This window comes from Sminthopsis crassicaudata, chromosome 4 (genome assembly GCF_048593235.1).
Source record: "Sminthopsis crassicaudata isolate SCR6 chromosome 4, ASM4859323v1, whole genome shotgun sequence".
NCBI classification, from domain to species: Eukaryota; Metazoa; Chordata; class Mammalia; order Dasyuromorphia; family Dasyuridae; genus Sminthopsis; species Sminthopsis crassicaudata.
The window spans coordinates 198,840,735-198,868,650 of NC_133620.1; the positions used below are offsets into that span (position 1 = coordinate 198,840,735).

General features: G+C 33.2%; 1 protein-coding gene and 1 pseudogene across 3 annotated transcripts in view; one reads left to right on the forward strand and one right to left on the reverse strand.

Annotated features, from left to right (window-relative positions):
- ATG5 (autophagy related 5) overlaps positions 1-27,916 on the forward strand; it is a 131,638-nt gene that overhangs the window by 74,084 nt on the left and 29,638 nt on the right. The gene's annotated exons all lie outside the window — the stretch shown is intronic.
- LOC141566835 (carbonic anhydrase 4-like) lies at positions 20-7,832 on the reverse strand (annotated as a pseudogene).

Here is a 27,916-nt window from a genome sequence, read left to right on the forward strand (position 1 = left end):
GAAAAAGTTAGGAGGTAGGTCAGCAGAAGGACCTAGCATGTGGCCAGGCATGGGACAATACTATTACCATCTGGAAGTAAAGACCAGAATTCCCTAGTTCCTGTGTTTTCTGGAAATTGTCAATGATGGATATCTTTTCCTTATTATAGAATAGCTTCCTGAAGAATTCCAAGATCTGGTCTTGGAATTGATTAGATTAGGAGTTGAATAGATTCATGAAACAGTAGTCCAGAAGACCTCTTGACAACCAGGAATAGGAAGGGAACCCTAGAATTGGTAGCAATTTATCAACTTTCAGGAAGAGGCTAAAAAGACTGAACTCATTTAGGGAGGCGTATTCATTAAATGAGATATTCTTTAGGTTCTCAGACAGATTGGAGAAGCCACAATGTTTTTGAGATGCAGCCTTGATTAGGAATCCCAGCACAGCAATTTCATTATTTTTATTTCCATTGAGTGCTTCTGATATATTATGATAATTGTCCTTAATATAAATAACATACAACTCCTTGACAAAGAATTTGTCATTGATAGCATGCTCAAAGCCCTTGTCCAAAGAGTTTGATCAGTGCAGGTGTTATGAACTGCCTTGTTAAGTCCCCATCAGGCCATCTACAGAGATCTTGTTTGAGTTACTAAGCTTCACTTCCACTGAGTGCCTGTTGTTTTTGTCTGTCATGGCTCCTTCTTGTCCTCGTTGATGAACTGGAAAAGCTTCAGAAAGGGATTTCCATGGGTTGATTTTGTGTCTGTTAACTGGAGATTGTTGTTTGTTCTGGCAGTTCCCAGACCACTTGTTTCTGTACATGCTATTTTCTTGGCTTTGGATTCATAGCAGCAGGATTCTCTAGTACTAGAGACCCTGATGCACCCAAGAACATGGTGGCATTGAGATCTAACATGAATTCAGCCTGCATCAGCAGACCCTGGGAAAGGAAACAAGCACAGAACAGGGAGAGCTGCAAAGGCACCGTGGTTGGCTGGCTGGGACCCAAGAAACTTTCCTGTAGCTCTGTTTTCTCTCTGCGTTGGTCCGGTCTCACTATATCAATTTTAAATCTTTGTCTCTGTCATTCACAGTGTTTTGGTCTTAGTCTCTGTCTCTTTCTGCCTGATTTTCTCTTTTTTCTCTGTGCATAAAAAGGGAAAGGGGAAAATAAGACAAAACATATTCAGTAAGATTTAACCTGTTTACATCCCTACATGGGAAGATACTTGTAATTCTTGAGAACTGTACCTCTATACAGAGGTGATCCTGGGCAAATCACTTAACCCCCCAATTGCCTCAGCCAAAAAAAAAAAAAAAAAATACACAAATAGAGGGTGTAAATATAAGTTAATTTATATGTGGTAATATATTTTAAAAAAAGGTTGTATTGGGAGCAGAGAAAAGGGCATAGCAAAATAGAGTAAATTAAATCATGTGAACAAAATACCTATTACAGTAGAGGGGGGGAAAAAAGGGAGGGGATGAGCATTGTTTAAATCTTACTGTCTATGAATTTGACTTAAAGGGAATAACATAAACACTTAGTTACAAAAAAATTATCTTATCCTGAAAGGAGAAGAGGGAAAGCAATGGGAAGGGCAGGCTGATAAAAGGGAAAGCAGATTGAGGGAGATGGGATCAGAAGCTAAACACTGGTGAGGAGGTACTAGGTGAAAGGAGAGAGAAAATTAGAAATGGGAAAAAATAGGATGGAGGGAAATACATAGTACATGCAATTGTGAAAGTGAATGGGATAAACTCTCCTATAAAATGGCAGTAAATTACAGAGTAGATTTAAAACCAGAATCTTATATGTTGTTTACAAGAAACATATTTGAAACTGAGAGAAATATAAATAGTAAAATTAAAAGGCTAGAGCAGAATATATTATGCTTCAGGAAAATTTAAAAAAAAAAACAAAACAAACCCAACACTAATAACAATCCTCCTCTTAGACAAAGCAAAAGCAAAAAATAGAACTAATTCAGAAAGATAGGGAAGGAAATGACATCTTGCTTAAGGTTATCAGAAATAATGAAGTAATATCATACTAAATATATATGCACCAACCATAAAATAAACAAGATAGAAGTTAAGGTGATGAACAGAATGCTAGCAAAGTTAGAAACAATAAATCCCTGAAGAAATTTGAATGGGGATAGAGAAGAGTATATCTTTTTTCTTAGCACTATATGGAACCTACATAAAAATTGGCCATATAATAGAGCATTAGAAACCTCACAATTAAATGCAGAAAGGCAGAAATCATGGTGCAATAAAAATTATGTGTAATAAAAAGCCATAGAAATATAGATTAAAAATTAGTTGGAGACTAAATAATTTAATCCAAAAAATCAAATGAGTCAAAAAACAAATTATGACAGCAATCAATAATTTTCATTCAAGAGAATGGCAATAATAAGATAACATGTCAAAATTTAGGGGATGCAGCCAAAGCTGCATATCTTCATTTTATATCTTCATTGATTACATGAATAAAATAAAAGAGACAGAGGATTTGGATATTCAACTTAAAAAGTTAGGGAAAAAAAACAATTTTAAAACACCAACTAAATACCAAATTAGAAGTCCTAAAAATCAAAAGAGATTAATAAATTTGAAAGTAATAAATAAAACTCAATGGTTAATTTGATTTTAAAAAAGAAGAAACCAAATTATCAGTATCAAAAATGAAAAGAGGAAACTAAAGCAATAATTTGAAGCAATTTTGCCTATGTCAATAAATTTGACGATCTAAGTGAAATGAATGGATATTTGTGAAAACAAATTGCCCAGATTAGTAGACCCCATTTTAGAAAAAAAAAAAATAATAATTGAACAAGCCATCAGTGAAATCCCCAACTAAAAGTCTTCAGGAACAGATGGATTTACAAATGAATTCTACTAAAGAACAATTAATCCCAGTACTATATAAACTTATGTGGAAAAATAGACAAATTGGAATTACAAATTAGATCCCCTAGTTCTGCTCAGCATCAGTTGATGTAAGTTTCTCCAAGCCTCTCTGTATTCATCCTGTTGGTCATTTCTTACAGAACAATAATATTCCATAACCTTCATATACCATAATTTACCCAACTATTCTCCAATTGATGGACATCCATTCATTTTCCAGTTTCTAGCTACTACAAAAAGAGCTGCCACAAACATTTTGGCACATACAGGGCCCTTTTCCTTCTTTAGTATTTCCTTGGGATATAAGCCCAGTAGTAGCACTGCTGGATCAAAGGGTATGCACAGTTTGATAACTTTGGGGGCATAATTCCAAATTGCTCTCCAGAATGGTTGGATTCTTTCACAACTCCACCAACAATACATCAGTGTCCCAGTTTTCCCACAGCCCCTCCAACATTTATCGTTATTTGTTCCTGTCATCTTAGCCAATCTGACAGGAGTGTAGTGGTATCTCAGAGTTGTCTTAATTTGCATTTCTCTGATCAATAGTGATTTGGAACACTCTTTCATATGAGTGGAAATAGTTTTCATTTCATCATCTGAAAATTGTTTGTTCATATCCTTTGACCATTTATCAATTGGAGAATAGTTTGATTTCTCATAAACTAGAGTCAGTTCTTCATATATTTTAGAAATGAGGCCTTTATCAGAACCTTTAACTGTAAAAATGTTTTCCCAATTTGTTACTTCCATTCTAATTTCTTTTGCATTAGTTTTGTTTGTACAAAAGCTTTTTAGTTTGATGTAATCAAAATCTTCTATTTTGTGATCAATAATGATCTCTAGTTCTCCTTTGATCATAAATTTCTTCCTCCTCCACAGGTCTGAGAGTTGGACTATCCTTTGTTCCTCTAATCTATTTATGATCTTGTTCTTTATGCCTAAATCATGGACCCATTTTGATCTTATCTTGGTATATGGTGTTAAGTGTGGGTCCATATCTAATTTCTACCATACTAATTTCCAGTTTTTTCAGCAGTTTTTGTCAAATAATGAATTCTTATCCCAAAAGTTGGGATCTTTGGGTTTCTCAAACACTAGATTGCTATAGTCGTACACTATTTTGTCCTGTGAACCTAACCTGTTCCATTGATCAACTAGTCTATTTCTTAGCCAATACCAAATGGTTTTGGTGACTGCTGCTTTATAATATAGTTTTAGATCAGGTACAGCTAGGCCACCTTCATTTGATTTTTTTTTTTTTTAATATATTAATTCCCTTGAAATTCTCAACCTTTTATTTTTCCATATGAATTTTGTTATTTTTTTCTAAGCCATTATAATAGTTTCTTGGGAGTCTGATTGGTATAGCACTAAATAAATAGATTAGTTTAGGAGTATTGTTATCTTTATTATATTCACTCGGCCTATCCAAGAGCACTTAATGTCTTTCCAATTATTTAAATCTGACTTTATTTTTGTATCTGCCTTCCTTTCTATCAGTCTCCAGTCATCCTCATCTCCATCCCCTTTACTTAATATCCTCCCCTCTTATTTCCATGACAAGTACAATAGATTTCTCTATTCATCTGATTGTGTAGATTATTCCCTACACAGCCAACATAGATGAGAGTAGGGTTCAAGTGATTCTCATCATTCATCATTTATTGCCTGTAGAATAATTTACACCATTGTATCTCTCCCTTCCTTCTGCACCCCATGTATTCTGCACTCCTCTTTCTCATCCCTTAATTTTTTTTAATGTCCTTCCTACAAATATACCTTATACCCATACCCTCTGCCTATGTATATTCCTTCTAGCTGTATTATTAGTGATAGTTAAGAATTATAAGCATTTTCCCTTGTAGAGATGTAAACAGATTCAAACTGTTGAATCTCATATGTTTTCTTTTCCATTTTTACCTGTTTATGCTTTTCTTGGGTCTTGATATTAGAGATAAAATTTTTTATTTCATTCTAGTCTTCTTGTGAAAGCATGAAATCCTTCTATTTCATTGAATGATCCTTTCTTCCTTTGAAATATTATTCTTTTTAAAGCAGTTCCAATAGACTTGGGACAGAAAATACCATCTGCCTCCAAAAAAAGAACTGACGAGACAAATGAATCAACACATGCTATGTTCACTTTTTGTTTTTGTTTTTTTATCTTTCCCATAATTTTTCCCTTTTGTTCTGATTTTTCTCTCCCAACATGATTCATAAAGCAATGTTTGTTTTTAAAAAATGATGATTAATTGACTTTTTTAAAAAAGGAAATATTATGCCTAATTTCACCAGGTTGATGATCCTTGGTGGTAGTCCTAGCTCTATTGCCTTCTGAAATAACATTTTCCATAATTTTCAGTTATTTAATATTATAGCTGCCAGCCTTTGTAATCCTGATTGTGACTCCCTGATATCTGAACTGTTATTTTCTGGCCACTTGTAGTATATATCTCAACCTGATGGTTCTACAGTTTGGCTATAATATTACATGGAGTTTTTATTTGGGATTTTAGATCTATTATTTTGGTAGAATGGATCATGGAGGGGTGAGATTGAAGGCAAGGAGGTCATTTAGGAATCATTACAATAATCCAAGTGAGAGGTGATGAGAATAAACTTTGTGTTTAAGTGGAAAGACAGAAACAGATCTGAGAGATCTCATAGAACTACAATAAACAAGACTTGCCAACTTACATAGCTTTCAAGGGTTAAGGAAAAAGGATGAATCACATGACTTTCAGGAACTGAAAGGATATAGATACTATAAACAGAAATAAATAATTTTGGAACTGTGGACATGAGAGAATATAAGTGTTACAGGAGTGAATTTAAAAAAAAAAAAAAACTGAGCCAGAGATGGACTATTATGAAAAATACTCATTTGAAATTAGAGAATCTTTGTTCAAGCCCCCAGTCTATTATTTTATAGCTGTTTGAGTTGAGCCAAGTCATTTAACTTCTTTGAAGCTTATTTTCCTTATCTGTAAAAATGAGGGTTGGAGTTGGATGATTTACATGCTCATCTTTCTCTTCTGAATTCTTTTATTTACCTTACTGAATCAGGAAAAATCAAAGACAAAGGAATTAGAGAGGTACAAGAAGGATTGGTAATGTATCAGATACCAAAGGAGGAGAGGAAATCCAAAAGCAAGTGGTGGTCTGCAGTGCCAAGTCCTTCAGAGATCAAGGATGATGAGGGAACATTTGGATTTGGCCATTAGAGAGGTTGTTGGTAAGTTTTGAAAAAAGCAGTTTCACAAGTATAGTAGGTGGGAAACAAATTGCAAAAGAACTGAGAGATGTTTAAAAAGTGGAGGTATGGGTTTAAAAAGCTTTTTAGAGGAATTTGACAGTGAAGGATTATAAAAATGTAAAAAAGTAGCTAGATATAGTAGAATGGTCAAGGGAAAGGCCTTTTTACCTTTAAAATTTTTTTTAAATATATTACAGGGTAGATGGAAAGAAGGCAGTAGAGAACATAGATTAATATTGCTTGATAGAATGATCTTTTCCAGAGCAAGGAAGAAGCAGGAAAAGATGGGATCAAGAGAGTTAAAGAGATTATCCAAGAGTAGGTAATTCTTCCTTTAAAGCAAGAAGGAGCCAAAAATGTTGTTGATGTTAAGTTTTGAGGAATGTAGTTCAGGAAATCATTTGTCAAATAGCCTATTTATAAACGTGGTCCCAGGTTACCTTTACAGCTTTACTATAAGACATTATTTCCCTTCACTTACTCTTTATTCTGGTCACATAGGCCTTTTTGTTTCTCTTTACATTGGCTACTTACCACTTATGTAACATAATCCCTCCCTTACCTCCTTCTCTTCAGATCTTTATTTTCAAAATGTAGCTAAAGCTCTGTCTCCATGAATATTTTCCTTATTTCTCCCAGTTGCCAATATATCTCTATCTCCCCAATTTAATTTGTATTTATTTTGTGTATACTTTATGTGTACTTTTCGTCTAACCTGATGGAATTTATATTTTTAAGGGCAGGGACTTTCATTTTTATTTTGTATCCCCAGAGCTTGGCACATGATACACTCTTAATAAGTCTTTGATTGATCACTTTATCTTCTCAGTCAACTAGGTGGTTAAAATACATGTAAATTGGAGGTTTCAGGAGTTAGTTAATGAGAATATTCACTATGGAGAATGAAGATGGGATTTGATAGAGTTGCAAGGATGGCACAGCTGAGTTTATGTAAATTTATAATTTAAAATCAACTTGAATTCATAAGTTTTTGTTTTTTGTTTTTCATTTAAACAATGTTTAGACTACCTTGGGAGTTGTCATCTTTTACTAGAACTTAAACCTTAGTCATTAGGGAGCTTTTCTTTAAGTCATCTTTAAATCTTGTATATCTGCAACATCTATCCTCTGTCTTTTGAGAATAAGTAGAATAGAAATAATTTTTATTGCTTAAAGCCACCTCTGAAAAACTACTACCTCCACACTGCAAACCCAGTCTTTACTTCTTCAACTTAAACTCCCTCAGAAATTATGAAGGCATGATTGCTAGTTCTTTCATGTCCTGTTTTCCTTCCTATAGTAAGCTCTAGCTTGTCGGTGCCTTCCTAAAATATGGTAACAACAACTGATCATAATACTTCAGATGTTGTAAATTTTTTATGTGTTTTTTTTGTTTTTTATTTTCCAAGTTTTCTAATACCATTATGAAGGGTTGTTTTGACTTTCCTATGAATTATATTTAAGAAGCAGAGTTACATAAAGTCACCCTCACTCACTCACTCTTCTAGAGTCATAAAGTTCAGTGGCCAGACTAGGTGATAAGAATAGGTGATGGTGGCCTGAGATGCAGTGGATGACCTTGGCCTCTTCCATGTCTGGCCAAACTCTTAAGTTCTCCACAGCACCTGTTTCAGCCACTTGCAGGCTATTGGAACAAATTGTTCTCATCTACCCATTCTGCTGGGAGGAATCTTTACATATTTGGGGTAGACACCTGACTTACTAAGGAACATGAGTTGTGTCGGTTACTTTCAACTACTGAGATGGTTTACCAGAGTGTGGCCCCCAGAACTATATATGAGAGTTGGGTAAAGGTGGGCACCAAAGGTGGATGAACAGCCCTGAAAAGGGCTCAACAAGCCTTTACACCAGATGCACAAAAGAGTGCAGGACTTGGAATTGGGAAGAACTGAGTTCAAATGTGGCCTTAGACATTTATAAGCTGTGTGATCTTTTGCATTCTGATGGATAATGCCTAAAGTGAATATTTCCTAATTATGTCCAACATAGAATGCATATGCACGTGTATATAAATATATGGTTGACTGTGTATCGATTTATAAATGAAACAAATTACAAATGTACTGGAATAACCTATATATTGCTTGGGTAAAGACTAAGACTATTAACTCCCGTTTCAATATTATGCCTCTGTTAATTCAGTCTTAGAATATGTTCAAATGTGGAGGTGTTTTGTTTGTTTTTTGGTGCATCACAATTTATCCTTAGAAGTGACTGAAGCTCACAGATCATTTCCACTTGAAGTCTCTTCATCACCTTTCTGGGATATCCAGGATTCTCTAGCTCTCCCACTTAACTTCTACAAACACCTTTCCTAAACATGCTTCTATTCATATCTGTTCCTCATTCTTTGAAGGCTCCTTCTTATCCACACATAGTCTCATTTTTCCATATGCTTATGGAAAAGGCCTTTTTTTCTTCTCTACTTGTGCTCTGATGCTTTCATTCTCTAAGCATTAGATATCCATGGGCCAGCCACAAGCTAACAACTTGGGACCTTCATATCTTTAGAGCTAGAAGGGACCTTGAAGATCATATAGTTCAAACCTCATTTTCCCAATGTTATGTCTTCCCAATTTGTCCATTTATATTTCCAAGTAATATAGCCTAGACCAACTTTTTTTTTTCCTAATAAAAGTCTCACTTCTTCTTCTTCTTTTTTTTTTTTTAATAGCTTTTTATTTACAAGATATGTGCATGGGCAATTTTTCTGCATTGACAATTACAAAACCTTTTGTTCCAACTTTTCCCCTCCTCCCCACCCTTCCCCCCAGATGGCAGGTTGACCAATACATGTTAAATATGTTAAAATATAAGTTAAATACAATATATGTATACAAGTCCAGAATCAGACTTTGAAATAGAATACAATTAGCCTGTGAAAGAAATAAAAAAAAATGTAGGTGGACAAAAATAGAGGGATTGGGAGTTCTGTGTAGTGGTTCAGAGTCACCTCCCAGAGTTCTTTCTCTGGATGTAGCTGGTTCAGTTCATTACTGTTCTATTGGAGCTGATTTGATTCATCTCATGTTAGGTTCTTACTAAGTGCTAATGAGATAATGAGATATTACGTTCTTACTAAGTGCTAAGTCGGGACTTAACAATTCTCTAGTTCCGGCCTTTCCTGGGAGTTTGACTTGTGAATTCCTGGGGAAGAGCAAGTTCATTGGTTGAAGTGGTTCTTTCCAGAAGCCCTTGCATTATCCCACACCCATTCTCTGGGAGGATAAAGAGGGCAGCTCTGGAGGAAAGAAAGAGTTTTGTCTGGACTAGACTTGAGGCTGCTCTCTGCGGAAGGGAAGTTGACTCTCTACAGGAAGAAGAATCTGTCCAAGACATTTGAGTTGACACAGCAGATCTCCTCCCAGAGAGTGATCGGCAGCTTCTGGAGACAACGGCACGCTACAATCTCATTGTTGAAGAGGGCCATGCCAGATCAACTTTTTGAAGCACTGTCTTCTATTGCTTCTCTTTTCTAACCTCTGCTAATATTATTTTTAATCTTTTAATAAGCTTGGGTTTTTCCCAAAGGGAATTTAAGTCCCTCTTATATAGGATATTGGTGCTGGCATGTCCCCCTGCAACATGGATTTGTCCTGTACATGTGACTTTATGTGAAACCTAATCATTAGGTAGAATGCACATTTGTTATATTCCCTTAATAATGAAAGATTCATGTGATATGATTTACTCTTTTGCTGATCATTCATGGGTGTTAACCAGATAATGAACTGAAAGAAATTATATTCTCATAGGTTCAGTGATTTAAAAGTTTGCAAAGCACAACAATCACATATATTAATAGTTATTGCTTTTTTTAGAAAGCTCTGAAAAAAAATTATTTTATCATGTTAGGATTTGATGTATAACCTAGCTAACCCATTTCTTGACATTGTTTTATATTAATAAACTTTAAAATAATGCTAATTTTTTGCCAAGCAGAGTTTAGTTTTTCATGATAAAGATTAAATTAAATTAAATGTTTAGTAAATGTGCTTTGTTGGTATCTTGCCAGATTTGAATAGGCAAAGTCTTAGCAAGTTAATTAAAAAACAACACCACAAAACCTGAGTAGTTAGCTAGTTTTGGTATTAGGATGTAAAACAAAGCATATATATATATAAAGTGAGATGGTTAGAAGACAAGTTGATTGCTCTGTTTTGTAGTAAAAGTGTTTTTGCTCAAATTTTAGAAACCCTTTCTTGAAAGGAAGATGATTTTCCTTTATTCTTTCATAAAAAAAGGTCATAAAACTGGATCTTAATTTGATTTTCCCCCTTTTCCAACTAAACTAACACTCGGCAGTCATATCTTCCAAGATTTCTAATTACTATACCCAAATGTTTCAACAAAATGGATGTGTGTAATTGAACATGCTGATAATTAAAATCTAATGCAAGACTTTTTTTTAGACTGTGAAAGACAGGTATGAATCTTCTCAGTATAAATGTGTTTCTTGTTCTAAATAGTTTTTAATGTTTAGATTTAATGGACATATATTTCCTGTCATAATGAAACTATTAGATTGAGAACGGAAATCACAGTTATTTCATGAGTTTTATCAGAAAGACAAGCAGCTGGTATATGCTACGTGTTCGTATACAAAGCGAGCAGATCATTGCTTGCATTTTCTTTTGGTTTGATGACTAATTTATTTTCTTTTAGAGCAAATTCTAAAAATGCTCCCAAAGTTAAAAAAAAAAATACCAGTGAAGCAGATAGAGAATAAGTGAAATATTCTTTTAAGATACTGGTTTTAGAGATTGGTATTTGTGAGGTAGTTGTAAGTATATTAGTCTATAAAATATCTCTTTAAGTTGTACCCTTCTTAGACATTAAGTAAAATCTATTCGGGGTTTCAGCATTTTACCCAAGCAATATATAGGTTATTCCAGTACATTTGTAATTTGTTTCATTTATAAATCGATACATAGTCAACCATGTATTTATATACACGTGCATATGCATTCTATGTTGGACATAATTAGGAAATATTCACTTTAGGCATTATTTTGTTGAGCATATATATTAAGTTTTTCATTTAATTATACACTTAAGAAAAATGCTTAAGAACAGTATACTAGATGGTAGGACAAAGAAGACATAAAGGAAGGTATCTTATTTAGGCTGCCAATTTTGATCTAAAAGTTTAAAAAAAGATAGCTTTTGAAGTGTAGCAGACTATAATATATACCTATTATGATGGAGAATTGTTTTGTTTTTTAAATTGATTCAGGATTAATGTCAATAACAATAGCTAACATTTACATCACTTTCCCTATTATAAATCTATAAGAAAAGTATTTAGATTATATAGTATTGTACTTTTATTGGAAAAGAACTTGGTTTGTGGAAAGCCAAGATCTCACAATCAACAGGCATTTATTAAATGCCTTCTACATATTACCAGATAACAAAAAGTAAAACCAGATTCACACCCAAACCCTGTGGCTCAAAATTCAAAGTTCCACTAGTTGTTTATATGTATAGTGTCATATTGAAGCCTACAATGAAATCCCTTTGGAATTTTAAGTGGGTGTGTTATTCTTAACATTTAAAGTAAATAGTTAGAAAAAGAAATCTATTATATGTACTTGAATGTTTCCTAGATATATCTTTGATGAAAATTGTGACAGAATAACACGTACAAAGGAAAATATAAAAATATAAAAGAAATATAAAAGAACTCAGTTCTTAAACTGTCTTTTTCCCCCCCAAGATAGAGGACATTTATTTTTGATCTAGAGATAGCAGGAACAACAAATTATTATTGGTTATTACCTCTAGCTACATGCAAACTTTTACATTATTAAAAAGTGTATAGGGGCAGCTAAGTGGCAAAGAAGTTAAGTTACCATTCCTAAATTCAGAAGAATCTGAGTGAGGCAGCTAGGTGGTGCAGTGGATAGAGCACCAGCCTTGAATTCAAGAGGACCCGAGTTCAAATTTGGTCTCAGACACTTAACACTGTATGACTTAGCTGTGTGACAAGTTACTTAACCCCAGCCTCAGGAGAAAAAAAAAGAAGAATCTGAGTTCAAATTTCAGCTTTAAATACATACTAGCTGTATGATCTAGGACAAATCATTTAACTCTCATTGCCTCCCCCAAGGAAGTATATAAATATATATATATATATAAAATGTACCTAACTAAAATTATACCCAGATGAATGAAAAGTAATCTGTCTCATTTTTTCTTCTAAAATAAAAGCAAACAAAATTAAATGTTCAGGTTCTTTAAAAAACATTTTTTAATTTTAAAAAATTGTTAATCTATGATATGCCATTAAAATAATGCATAATAAATGGAGATCTGCATAAATAGGGGGAAAAGACATATTTTTGTACAAAAGTTTTTATAGTGGTTCTTTTTTATGGTGGTAAAGAGCTGGAAATTGAGAGAATACCCATATGATTGGGGAATGGCTGGTATATGAATGTAATGATTACTATTGTGCTATAATAAATGTTGAACAGATTTCAAAAAACCTGTAAATAATTGATGCTAAGTGAAGTGAGCAGAACCAAGAGAACATTGTACACATAAACAGCAAAATTGTGGAATAATCAACTATAATAGATTTAACCCTTCTCAGCAGTGCAGTGATCCAAGACAATTCCAAAAGACTTGTGGTGGAAAATATCATACACATTCAAAGAAAGAACTATGGAGTCTGAATGCAGATAAAGGCATACTATTTACCTTTCAAAAATTTTATTTATTTATTTGTTTTTTGGTGGCTTTTTCCTTGTGTTCTGTTTCTTCTGTCACAACATGACTAATGTTGAAATATATTTACATGATTCTACATGGACAATCTATGTCAGATTTCTTGTTTGAGGGAGAGAGGGTGAAAGAGCAAGAGGGAGAAAAAATTTGGAACTCAAAATTTTATTTAACAAATGAATGTTTAAAAACTATCTTTACATATAATTGGGGGAAATACTATTTACAAAAAAAGAAAAAAAGAAATGGAGATCTGGAAAATCTAATTAAAAACTTTTTTTTTTTTTTTAAACCGCTACAGTATGCATTGACTTTGTTAAGAGTAAGAAAAATATTAAAACAAATACCCTTATCTTCATATTAATTCACAAACTAAAAAGAGCTAATTCTGCTTTTTGTAAACAAAGAAATTGATCTAAGATAATAGGTTAATATAACTAGAGCAACATCTTTATTTATTTATTTATTTATTTGTTTTTTTAATAGCAAGGAATTGGTGTTCAGAATTTGGTCTTTGTGAGCTTTTTGTCTATTTGAATTGATGGTGATAAATTAGTGTTGAAAGTAAAATAAGTATTAAAATTAAATTATCAACTTGATAAAGAAAAATAAATTAGGCTTTGTAATGAGAGAATAAAATGTTATGTTTTAATCTGAAATAATACTGATTTTTTTACTGTCAAAGTTTCAGTTCCCCCAACTTCTCTTCTCTCAGTTTTTGGATTTTTTTTTTTTAATCCCCCACAAAAGAATCCAGGCTAAAATGAGTGGTTATTTTTCTTCCCTGATCCAAAAAATTCAATGAATCCTTTCATATTGGGAGATAGTATAGGGCCAAGAAAGAGCACTGGCTCAAGAGTCAAAGAATCCAAGTTCAAATCCTACCTGATGATGGTTATTATCCTTTCTGGGCCTTTGTTTCTTTATCTTAAAAATGAAAACATTGCCTTTTTAAGTTCTTTCCAGTTCTAGAGCTATGATTCTATGAACATGTCTTCAACTTTTGGTTTTTGAAAATTCTTATAGTAATTTTTTTTCAAACATTATCCATATCCAGAGATTATTTATGAAGTCTGAGTGTGATTTATAGCATACTTTTTTCACTTACTTTATTTTTCTTCTTGTTCTTTTTTCAACATGGGTAATTTGGAAAATGTTTTGTATGACTTCACATCTAGAATTGATAAATTGCTTGCATTAACAATGGGGGGGCACTAGAAGGAAGAAGAGAACTTTTAACTCCCAATTTTTAAAAATGCATTTTACAATAAAGTATATAAAAATAAAAAGATTTTTTAAATGTTTATATTTTAATGCAATATTATGTGTCTACTGTGTGTAAGGCATTATGCCCCAACTCTAGAGATAAAAAAAACAAAATGAAATAATCTCTTCCCTCAAAAAGTTTTACATGCAAAATTTTTTAAAATAGCAGGAAGTTCGAGGAAAAAGGGTGCATTAACAATTAGGGCAATCTGGAAAAACTGCTGAAATTGGTTCATGAGTTAAAAACCTGGAGGTAAATAAAAGGATCTTAAGAGGTAGAAGTATTCTAGGTAAAGAGAACAATATCTGGTGCAAAGGTGTAAATAGGAGAGATGGAATACTTAACTTAATAGTGCTATTAGCAGACATAATCATCTCTACTTTTTAGAATCCCTAACTTCCTTTAAGAAATTGCTTAGTTCAGTCCAATTGATCAGTGATGGACAGAATCAGCTACACTTAGAGAAGGAACACTGGGAAATGAATGTGGACTACTTGCATTTTTGTTTTTCGTCCCAGATTATTTTTACCTTCTGAATCCAATTCTTCCTGTGCAACAAGAAATTCGGTTCTGCACACATATAGTGTATCTAGGATATACTATAACATATTCAACATGTATAAGACTGCCTACCATCTGTGGGAGGAGGTAGAGGGAGGGAAGGGAAAAATCGGAATAGAAGTAAGTGCAAGGACACTGTTGTAAAAAAATTACCCATGCATATGTACTGTCAAAAAAAGTTATAATTATAAAATAAAAACAAATAAATAAAAATTTAAAAAATTTGCTTAGTTGCCACCTCTTTTCAAGATATTTTTCTATTTTCCTTTCTCTATCCCTTAGTGTTCTCTCCTTGTTTTTCTTTTGTATTTTTGGGTTACTCATTTAACGTTTGTAGAGCACTTTCTAGTTGTGTAACCCTATTTAACCTCTATTTCCTCAGCTTCCTCATTTATAAAGTGAGGGTAAAAATAGCACCTAAATCCCACAGTAGTTTTGAGGACCAAATAAAATAAATAATAATTTAAAAGCATATAGCACAGTGCCTGGCACATATTAAATACTTTATATAAGTTAGCTGCTGTCATCATCATTATTACATATGAAACAAATGTAAGATAATTAAAAGGTCATGGAAGGTTTCATGTAGAAGATGTGTGGCGATATTCAGTCATTTTTCAGTTACATTTGACATTTCATGACTCCTTTTGAGGTTTTCTTGGCAAAGATACTGGAGTGATTTGCCATTTCCTTCAGCCAATTTTATAGATGGGGAAACTGAGGCAAATAGGGTTGATGATTTGCCCAGACAGATTTTAACTCAGGAAGATGTCTTTCTACTCCAGGCCCGGCTCCTCGGGCCTGCTACACCAACTACTGCCCCAGAAGATGGTGGCTTGAGCTTAATGTTGAAGGAATCTATTATTCTAAGAAGCAACAATTAGAACCTCAAGGCTCTAAGAGTTAAATTATATTATGTCACTCTATATATGCATGTGTGTTCTAGTTTTACTTTTCCTTCCTTCCACATACATACAAAAGATTGGAAGATTCTGAAGAGTAGGGACTGTTCCTTTTTTTTGTCTTTATCTCTGCTATTTAGCATAGTGGTGTATTTGCACATTTGTTTTATAAAATGCACATGTAGACTAGCTGTGAATTTTTTTCAACATTTTATCTAATTTTATAACTGTTCCCTTATCCTGGTTTTTAGTACATTGTAGCATCATCAAAGCACACCTTTTAGTTAATGTCTTCTCAATACTGGTCAGATTGCTTTGGGTACAATACATTTGTCAAACTGCTAACCTCCATTGGAAAATGGATGGAAAATGGAAAAATAACAGTTTTCCCCTAGAGAAAGTAATGAGAGGTTTAGAAATTTGCCTTAGCACCTAGATCTAACATTTAACTGCTACAGGTGGAATAACATTTTGACCCTTAAAGCCTTGTATTACAATAAGATGTCAAAATTTTATATTATCTTTTCCAGTATTCTCAGTAGCTCCAATACCTGGATTCCTTAGGAAAGAATAAAAAATTCATTTTACTATTGATGTTCTTAATGCAGGGCTTTGGAAAACTATTCTCTGCTTATACCATTGAAAAGAAATAGGCAAATTGGAACCTGTAGAGGGCAGCCCAACACAGGAAGTCCTGATTGTACTTATTTCACTTTTAGTTTTTTCCCTTAATTTTTCTTAATTTAAAATAACTATTTGCATAATTTTGTTAATAACTTTTGTTTTTCCATTATCTAAGTTTCCTCTTCTTTCCTCCCCCTCTCCCAGAGAGCTATCTCATATAATAAAGAATAGTTTTTAAAAGAAAAAAGAGGAAGAGAAAAAAAGCAATCACCCAAACCAGTATACATTCAATGTACATTGGGAAAAAATTATATAAAGATAACATGTTTAAAAAATTACTTCAGATAATGATTACAAACTTGTGATAGAAAATTTCTGTGTAAGAAAATTGTATAGCTTTTGGTAAAAAGAATTAATTTATTCAAATTATTTTTATTCCATTCAAATTCTTGGTGAAAAGAAATCTAAGCATTTATTTGCTTCCATTTATCTTTGAATGGCAAAATAATTATACATTTACTGGGAAATATAATTTTTAAAGCAACAGAATAAAATTTTAATGTATTAAAATGAGTTAAGGTTAATAAGTATGTTGTTCCAAATACTCAATGATCATATTTTAAAAATTCAAAATTTCTTCATGACTTTTTTGTGACTCATATTTGCTCTTTTTGATATTTGGATAAGTATTGAATCATATCATTTCATTAAAATCATTTTATTTATGTGACTACTATGTACAAGGCATTCTACAAAACTCATGGGAAACAAACACAAAAGCAAAAAAATTCCTGCCCTTTAGGAATTTGTATTCTATGATATAAGATCAGCTTATTTCACTTAATTTTTTTTTCAATTTTGTATGCCAGATTCTACATCTCAATATATAAGCTTTTAATGGAAAGAAATTCTAATTTAAAAAAAATAAAAAACAAAAAACTATTTACCAGACTTTGAAGGGTTTTTACTTTGGCAATAGAGAGTTTTGAAGGATTGTATGTACTTAGATTAAGGTGGTATTTTCTTTAGTGCAGTTGTACCATAAACAAAATGTACATTTTTCTTTTTAAAAACTAGTTCATAATGTACAGTCATTATAAAGATTCATTGATGGTTCACTTGGGGCATTGGCAGAAGGCTTGTTTGAAATAATAGGTCTTTTTTCCTTTATTTACCTTATTAAATGTATCAATATTGAGTCATTTTGACTAGTATTTTCATTTAATGATCTTTCTTGAAGAGATCTTGTCTTTTCAGTCAAATCACCTGCCTTTCTGTTTCTCTCCTCTTCCTGTCTCTGCATTGATATATTTGCTTGTAAATGCAATTATGTATGCAATATTAAGTAAATTAACTAAAACTCTCTTGATTGTATATTGATTTTACAAGAATTTTAAACAACCTTGAATTTCACAAATTCTTTTGGGTGAGATGTGTCATTGGATTCATTTATATAAAATTTTTGAATCGTTAATCATCTGAATTACACTTTATTTGTTACCCAAATTTATGCCTTTTTAATTATTATACTAACAACATAGCATTGACAGTGAAGCAGTTATTTAAAAAAAAAGCTTTTCATAGAAGATGCAATGTTTGACAAAAGAAATTGAATTATCTCTTTTTGGTAGCTAAAGGCAGTCAGCTCATAAATTTATTGCTTATTTCTCAGAACAGTTTTTTTTTTTTTTTTTCAAACAGCTTCCAAAATGATTTTCCTAAAGTAGAAGATCCACCATGTTATTTCCTTCTCAGCAAAGTCCAATGAATCCCACTTATCTTTAGGATCAAATGGTTGACATTTAGGTCTATAACCTGATCCTTCCTATATGTTGCTTTATTTTACATTGCTTCCTTTCACACATAATCAGTGATCCAGTCAAACCAGGCTTCTTACTGTTTCTTATCCATAGCCCAGCATCTCCCATCTCCATGCATATGCATTTGCTATCCCCTGTACCTACATGTAGATCTTTCTGCCTCTTAAAATAACTTTTACGGCTCAGCTCAAATAGAACCTTTTACATGAAGCTTTTTCTTAATCCACCTCCTCTCAGTTGCTACTGCTTCTCCTTTCCCTTAATTATCTTGTATGCATTTTTTAATATACCTTTATGTATGTGTTACTTATAGTCTCTTGCCTAGATTGAAAGTCTCTCTGAGGACTGTTGTAAATTAATACTTTCTGTCTAAGAATTCAGAAATACCTAGGTTCAAATCCCACTTCACATACATTTATGAATCTCAGCAAGTAATCTTTCCTTGGAGTTAACGTTGGTGATCTAATTCAGTATGTGTTCCATTGTTTGTATGAACAAATGCCATCCCCTTCTCACTAGGTCCTCTGCCAATAATGACTTAAAAATTGCTTGATCCCTTCCATATAGCTTACTTTTTAGGAGATATAATTGCATTCAGTATGATATAAAGGATTTTTAAATGTAAGCCCCAAAAGGTTCTTTTGCAAGAAATTGTTGTTTAAAAACCTTAAAAATAAACCTTTTTTCCCCCAATTAAATTAGCATAGAAAAGGTTTTAATGCACAGTAAAAACCCTACCATGTGTATGTAGATTATAGTTTTTAGGTCTTTTGTCTACATAGAGATAGCAATAATATATGGGAGAAGTAAGTATTTCTAGGATTATAGATTTAGAGATGGGTGGAACCATAGAAGCCACCTAAGACAAGCCCTTCATTTTACAGTTTACTTGAGATAGTTCTGATATCCACTTAAGTGATATGTAGCATTTACATTGTTTTGCTAAATAAATAGCTGTTTATTTGAAAGATGCATCATATAAAGCCATGCAAAGTAATTTTCAAAAGGTAGTTGCATCAGTTCACATGAAGTTTGCCATCTATATTAATGATTGTTTAGTGTCTTTTATTTTTAATATTATATTTTTTGTTTAAAATTGTACCTGATATGTTCCTGCTGTGCTTTCTTACTAATCAACCATTATGTTATTACCTTGGGATATTTCATTGTTGTACTTTAAGAAATCTTATAACTGACAAGTTATTTATCAAAGAAGTTCTCTTAACTTTGAGTTTGTAGTACATTTGTTTGTATGTAAATGTATACTTACATATGTACATACACACACATATATCTATATCTCATCTAATCCTAAATAGGATCCTAAATAATGCTGTTTTATATAGAAATTCTATATTCTGTTATAAATTACTAGGTTTTGACTGATTGTCATTCTTGAGACATCTTTCATCTCTTTTAAGAGCTGCAAAAATTTGGTTTCTAAAAAAGCTTTAAAATAAAGGCAATGATTATAACTAGAAGCCACATCTTATCCTCTTCTGCCATTGTGGGATAAATTCTTTGAAGCAAAAATGTGTCTTGTTCCACCCCCTCACAACATCTCTTTTCTGTTTTTCATATGGTTAAACTGCATTGTCACTTAAAGTACACAAGACCTAATAGTTGATATAGTGAATTCTCTTAGAAGCCTATTTTAAAATAATTGCTTCAGACTACAAAATTATAACATGTTTATAAAACTTTTTTGATTCTATTAAGGATCAAATTGGTGATATTGAATTACTTAGAATTCTCTTGAAATTCAGATCTCTTGACTAGAAGAATATCTCAAATTGACCCTCTGGTTTATGAACAAATTTTACTCAAGGAATAATTTGTTTTTTAGAGCTCAAAATATGCCATCTCAGAGGAACAATGTCATGTATGACAGTTTTGTCCTCCCAAACTAGCTTACAAAAACATTATATGAAAAAATATTTGGAGTTCTGCTCCCTTTATTGGGAACAGAACTTCTCTCATAGCAGTCCCCATGTATGTGAGCAGGAATTTCAGCCCCGCTCTATTTCCTTCTGTATGGCCCACAACAGGGAACTCCTCATTTCTCTAGCAAGGGAAAGTAAGAATAGTAGGCATACTCTAAACAGTAAGGAGGGAAGTTTTGCTATCTAGAATGGAGATAAGAACTAAAATAAGGTGATTTAATTATAGTTAAATTAAGCTAAAGAAATGTCAACATTTGATTTGGTTCTCAAAAAATTGCTTGTTAATCTAAATAATAAAGATTAGAAGTTGTGATGCTTTTTTTGTTTGTTTTGCTTTCTTAACTCTTTAGATTTTTTTTTAGATCCTTTATTTAGATATTCTTCAAATAGAATAACTTTAAAATTATAATTCTATATAGATCATTCAGGAGAAGAGAAAAAGAAGTCGAATGTGAATTAAATGTCCTTTATTTGTTGGGACCTCACTGAGATTTAATTTTTTCATTTGTTAAATTAATCAAAGTATTCATGCTGAAAACAAAGAAATAAATACTCTCTACATTATATACTTTTTTTTTAAACCATAATACCCACTGACTGCCTCAAAGTCCTTTGATGTCATTGTTACATATTGAGACAGAGTTTGAAAGTTAATAAGCACCAGCTCTGAAATCAGGAGGTCCCGAGTTCAAATCTGGACTCGGACACTTAACACATCCTAGATGTGTGATCCTGGGCAAGTAACTTATCCCCAATTGCCTCAGCAACAAAGAAAGGAAGGAAGGGAAGAGAAGGAAAGGAAAAGGAAAAGGAAAGGAAATGGATAGATACTTGACTTCCAAGTATCTGTCAAAGATTTCATCATTCTCTCAGTCATGCTGCCTCAAAATCTTGGATTTCCCCTTCAATTGCTGTGCCTTCTTTTACACCTCACCATAAATTGGTCATTCTCCCAACATCTACATACAATTTCCCAGTGCCTGAAATAGGGAGGAAAAAAAGGAAGGAGAGAGGGAAAAAGAAAAAAAAGTTAATAGGAATGGGGAACTATGATTGGGAATCAGGAGAACAGAATTTTAATCTTCACTCCAGTATTATCTTATAGTACCGTTTTTGCTTTGTTTGAGCAAGAAAATGAAGGGAAAAGGTAGAAGAAAAAAGAAATGTGTATACTTTACATACTGATTTTATGGAGAAAGGGAGTCTTAGGAAAAGAATAAAATAATAGCTATAAAAGTATTTTGATAACTTTAGGAAAATGGTGATTTACAAACTGGGTTGTTTTTACATTTTCTTGACTGTATGTTATTTTTAGTTAAATTGAGAACAAACATTTTCAAGCAGTTTTAAACAATCAGTTCTGAACTTGGACATTCCAGAAACACAGGTGATGCAATGTGCAAAAGGGATAGAGGAAAGTATGAAATGAATATTTTTCAAGAGATCAATCTTGAAACTTTCATGTGAGATCCTTTTTTACTTTATTTGAGTAACAGTTTTTCATATTTATGTAAATGCATTATAAGCAGTTACATTTCTTACAAGCCTGATTGCAAATACTACTAGATTGTTCCTATTTGCAGAGGAAATAGAGGGAGTATTTGTAGTTTTTTCCTCTAATATCCCATTCAGTAAAAAGATGTGAAGAAATCAGAATTATTATCTACATAGTATTATGAAAACTAGGTTTTTTAAAAATTACTGTCTAGACAACTCTAATAATCATTACTGTTTAAAAGTATAAAACTCAAACTTCAAACCAGATGTTTAAGTGTGGTTCTATAGTTAATTTAACTATAGTGTTAATTAAGATACTAGTGGTCTGTAGATCAGGTATCCCTAACTATGATAATGACAGCATTTTGCCAAATAACAGCCTGGACAAATAAGCCTCTCCTGAGATGATCCCTGTTATGTGTCTCTCTCTTGGCTTTTCAAAATGTTAATTATTAGTGTTTAGATGTGTCAGGAATTTCTTATAAAAATGACCTTTAGATAATCCAGATAGATCCCTAGGAAATACTTCCTCCCCTCCCCCCATTTCTGCTGGTCTCCTATATGAAGGGTTTTTTCCCTAATTAAGAAACTGAGATGTTTTCATTCCTCTGAAAGAGCTAACTATTGTGAAGAGCTAAACTTACTCACTTAGAAATACCGTGCTTTTTTTTTTTTTTAATCAAAAGTATGTAGTGTTATAAATTCTTAAGATTATTTTAATAAAAGACTTCTTTTGAAAAGCATGTAATGAAAAATTTGATATGTATGAATTTATTTCAAGGCCATATATGCATATAACAGCTTAAAGCCCCTGGATCATAGCTAATGTCTAGTAGCATATGCTATGCAAATTCTTATTTTTTTGTTTCTTTGTGTCCTAAAGAATCATTTTGAATTAATTTACTTCCTAGAAAGTGGAAAACTTATACATCATGGGAAGTAAGTTGGTTTAATCCAGTGATTTTTTTTTTTTTTTTTTTTTTTTTTTAAGACGAGTGTGATACTACTACAATTGAAACATTACTTTTTAAACCAACTTTCTTGGTAAGCAAATTAATTTTTTTTTTTTATCTGTGAAGATGTGCTATTTGGGAAGACCTAAGATTGATCTCAATAGAGTGAGTGTTGGATAAAATGAGGCACGTTATTGAACAGTTTGCAGAAGAGGTTTACATAGCTATACCTTAGACAGAAGCAAAAATATAATTGTATTTCCCCATTTCCCATCTGCTACAATGCCTTTGTACTTTGCAACATTCCTTCCCTCCTCAGGAAACTCCTCATTAGGAAATGTCATTAGGCTACAAGGTTGAAATTGCCTGATTCTCAACTTTCTTCAGTACCTTCCTCTCCTCTGATTAGTCCTTGTAACTAAGGGCAAGGTTATGCATTTCATGGCCTCTGTTTAAAGAGGGGGCTTACCACAGTCTTCTTCCCATTTCCCAATTTGCTTTTTAGACTTCTAGAACTCTCCAGTATGTCCTCTAATCAGGTACCTTCTCCTCACCTTTTTCTGCTTCCTTTTGTGTGTTGTCTTCCCTCTTTAGATTGTAAATTCCTTTAGGACAATTACTGTCTTTGTGTATATATATATTTGTATCCCCAACATTTAGTGTCTGGCTCAGTAGGTCCTAAATGTTTATTGACTTAATAACTGATTGTACTTAGCTTCTGCTTTTGATAAACAAGGCTTCCTGAGCCTCTTCATCAGAATGTATCTAGTATACTGGAAAAAGAGATCTGGATTTCTTTGAGTTTTTATGTCCATAGGTAAAGAAAACTACATGAAGGAGCTGTGATCCAATCAGTTCCAGTAACAGCATTGTTGTTGCCTTTTGGGAAAAATTAACACATGTTGGCAAGAAGTCTGAAAAATCTGAGTAAATACTAATCCTATCACTTGTATAAATCACTGAACTAGAAATCAATTAATGGTTATACTATTAGCTGTGTGAGCGGGCGGTTACTTTGATCACTTTGAATTTCAGTTTCCTAATTTATAAAATGGGATATATAGCATTGTGAAAGTGCTTTGCAAATTATACTATACTGTTCCAACCCTAAAATATTTTTAATAAGTTAGAGTTGAATAGTATCAAGAATATTAAGAATATGTTGTCAGCCGTATGTACAAACAAGCCATATGCAAAAGAGGAGAGCATATTAAAAGAGGAAAGCTTTAGAATTGAGAGGTTGGGAAAGACTTCCTAAAGAAGATGGGATTTCAGGTGGGAAGAATACAAAGCCATGAAGAGGAGCTAGAGAAAATGTCCAGTATTGAGAAATAGAAGGTCTTCTTCAAGGGATAAAAAAAGGAGGCCAGTGTCATGAACTGAAGGATATGTGTGAGGGAAAAAAGTGCTAGAAAACTGAAAAAATAATATTAAAGGATTTTGAATGCCAAACCAAGAGGATTTGATATTTGATGCTGGAGAGAATAGGGAACCACTGTGGCTTGAGATATGAAACCTGCATTTTAGGAAAATCACTGGTGACTGAATGGAGAATGGATTAGAGTGAGGAGAGAGACTTGAGGCAGGCAGACCCATTAGCAGAAAAAATTTAAAAATCTAGAGAAACCCTTCAGCATGTTAATAAGTATATTCCCTGTATAGGACTTATGGAAATACCAACGCAAAAAGTAATTTGAGGGGCAGCTAGGTGGCGCAGTGGATAGAGCACCAGCCTTGAATTCAGGAGGATCCAAGTTCAAATCTGGTCTCAGACACTTAACACTTCCTAGCTGTGTGACCCTGGGCAAGTCACTTAACCCCAGCCTAAAAAAGAAAAAGGAAAAAAAAAGTAATTTGAGAGTGGAGGGAAGAATCTATATTATTTGTAAAGTACTTAGCATAAGTAGGTGCTGAGCAAATGCTATCATTATCATTGTTATTATTAACATTTATTAATTTATATGTGCCAGGTACTATGGTAGTTACTGAAGATTCAAAAAAAGAAATTAATGTAATTTGGAAGTAGAAGACAGCAGCTGCTAAGGCCATTCTTAAAGATCTCATGTAGGGAAAGGGTGCTTCATCTCAGTTCTGAGGAAAGTCAGTGATTTGAAGAAATTGTGTTGATGAGGGAATACATTCCAGTGGACAGTCATGGGCATTGAGACAGGAAATGGAGTATAGTGTGCCAGGAACACACACACACACACACACACACACACACACACACAAAGCCAATGTGGCTGGACCATAGAATACATGGAAAGTTCTATATAAGAAGGCTAGTTAAAATAGGTTGAGGCCAAATTGGGAAGAACTTTAAAAACCAAATAGGAGTTAATATTTGATCCTAAAGGGAATAGGGAGCCACTGAAGTTTTTTGAGGAAAATCCCTTTGGCTGATGGGTAGAAGATGGATTGGAGAGGGGAAAACTTAGAAACAGGGATACCAGGGCAATTGCATTAGTCTAAACAATAGATGGATAGTGGTAGCCATGTGATGAGAGAGGTGGAGAGAGATGTGAAAGATGTTAGGAACGTAGAAGAATGAGATTGACCATTGATTAGATTATATTGGATGAGAAAGAGTGAAGAGTCAAGGATAATGCAAAGGTTACAATTTTTAGTGATTTTTAAAAATGATAATACCTCCTCCCCCAAAAAAGCTCATTATTTGGGGCATGGCTGAATAAGATTATAGTATGTGAATGTAATGAAAAATTTCTTTACTGTAAGAAATAGCAATTTCAGGTAAACTTTAGTAAGTCTTGTATGAACTGATAAAGTATGTAGTGATCAGAATTAGAAGAACAGTTTTTATAATGATAACAGTATTGGAAAGAAAAACAACTAAGGAAGACAAGACCCTGATCAGTGACCACATAACACTCAGTCTTTGCTAGATCTTAGATCCAGCATGCCCACTAACCAGGGGTCCTCTTCTCTTGATCCTCTATACTATTCCATTTGGATTCAATTATCATTTCTAGGCTGATGATTCTCAAATCTACTTTGCAAATCCTAACTTTTTTTAAAACTCATATACTCAGTCTCAATAGCTGCTTATTGCACATGTCTATTGGTCACCTTAAACTCAGTATGTTCAAAAGCAAACTCATTGTCTTTCTTCCTCAACCCTACTGCTTTTTAAACTTGCCTGATACTGTTGAAGGCACCGCCATCCTCCCAGACTCTCACCCTGAATTCTTTAATTTTAGTATCATTTGCCCCATTCTTCCTCCAATCTTCCCCTCCCCATCAAATGCAATCTGTTGCAATGCCTGTTGATTTCATCTTTGTGCCCTTTCACTCCTGTGATAGTTTCACCCCCTTGGTTCAGACCCACCTTCAACACCTGAACTATCGAAATAGCCTGCTGGTTAGTCAGCCTGCTACCATCCATTTTTCTCTCTCCATTCCAGTTCATCCTCCATTCAGCTGCCAAAGTAATTTTCCTGAAGCATAGAAATGATCTGACTGTGTCTTCTCTTCTTACTCAGTAAAATCCAGGAGCTCCTTATCATCTCTGAGAGGAAATATAAAAACCTCTGCTTAGCCTTCATGACCTACTACCTCTCTGCTGTCTTATGCCTATCGATTCCACTGTTTAATCCTCCTTTCCTGTTACACAAAACACTTCATCTCTCATCTTCAGGGATTTTCACTTGCTCTTCCCCATGCCTGGAATGTTCTCCCTCCTCATTTTTGCCCCTTGGCTTCCTCCCCTCAAGTCCCAGTTAAAATTCCTCCTTCTAGGAAACTTTTACCAACCCCACTTTAATTTTAGTCTCTTCAATGTGTTGATTACTTCCCCTTCATCCTGTTTAGAAGTTATTTGTACATAGTGTTGTGCATGTTATCTCCTTCATTAGAGTGTGAGCTTTCTAAGGGCAAGGACTGTCTTGTATCCCCAACACTTTGCACAGGGTCTGGCATGTAATAAGAATTTAATAATTGCTTATTAAAAACAAATATGTGTGTTTCTTTTGTTTGACTATGCTTATTTATTACAAGGATTGTGTTTTTCTGTTTTAATTGGGTTGGGAAGCAGAGCTAGCAATAACACTACCAAAAGAAAAGAAGCAAAAGAGGCACTGAAGAAAACAAAAGGAAGCTTAGAAGGGTAGATGGTTTGGAAAGTGATACATTAGATTTATTCTATATTAAATTTATATATTAAAAACAATATGTAGCATTCTTTTTCTTTTCCTTTTTGTATATGAAATATACCTCATGTTCCTTAAATTCAGAAAAAAAATTTTTTTAAAGAAATATACCATGAACTCTTGGTTATAGAGAATCCCAATCACTGGTATTTTCCTTTAATGTAGTATTTTATCAAAACATTAGATATTTATTGATAAAAGAGGAAGACAAAAAAAGGTTCACCATAGCCATCCAATGAAAAACATTTGTCATTGTGTGTAGTTTCATTGCCCTAGAGACTCCTTTCCCCACCACCAGTCCCAGTCTCTGTAAAGAAGGCAAGAGGTATCCTCTGATTTACTGTTTGGGGTCAATCTTATACTTTAAAATTTTACAGCATTCAATTTCAGTTGTTTTGTGGTGGTCCTTCTCATATATGTTGTCATAGTATATTGTGTATATTGTTTCCCTGACTGAGAAATTTTCATCACCTCATATAAGTCATAATAACAGTCCAGTAATATTCTTTTCCATATAATGACAAAGGAACTGCTTCCTCCTCAGACCTCATCCAGTATTTATTGTATATTGAAGTTATCTGTTTGTGTTTTATTCTCCTACTAAACTGTTAAGTTCCATGAAGCTGAGTCCATTTATTATCTAAACTTTGTAGCTCACCCAGTGATTTCTACCAAGCAGATACTTAATAAATGTTTGCTAAATTAAGCTAATGTAAGAGATTTATTTAAAAATAAAAAAGGTAACAGTTTCTGTGGTTATGGTAAGGTAAGCTCCTGTTTGGAATTTTAAGCCTTTTAATAATTGTCTCATTTGATCTGTATCCTAGGAAGTAGGTGCTATTATTACTCTCATTTTGCAGATGAGGAAACTGAGCTCAATAAGGATAAAGTCATTTGCCCAAGGTCACAGAGCCAGATTTGAATTGAGGTCTTGCTAACTCAGAATTCCATGTGCTAGACTACTTAGCAGTTTCTTATAACCTGAACTGTGCTACCTTCCCAACCTTCATACACACTCCTTCAGGTGTTCTGTAGTTCAGCCAAGCTCACTTTTTAATCATTCCTTTCTATACTCTTATTTCATCTCTGCATTGACTTTGGAAATACATTTATACCTTATACCAGTCCTGATTGATTTATAAAAGAAGAAAAAAACCACCCTTTAAAAAAAACAAAAAAAAAAAACAAAGATGGAGAGAATAACTAGGGTAGGTCTGACCTCAGAAGCTTACTGGTTGTGTGACCCTGGGCAAGTCAGTTCTATTTGCT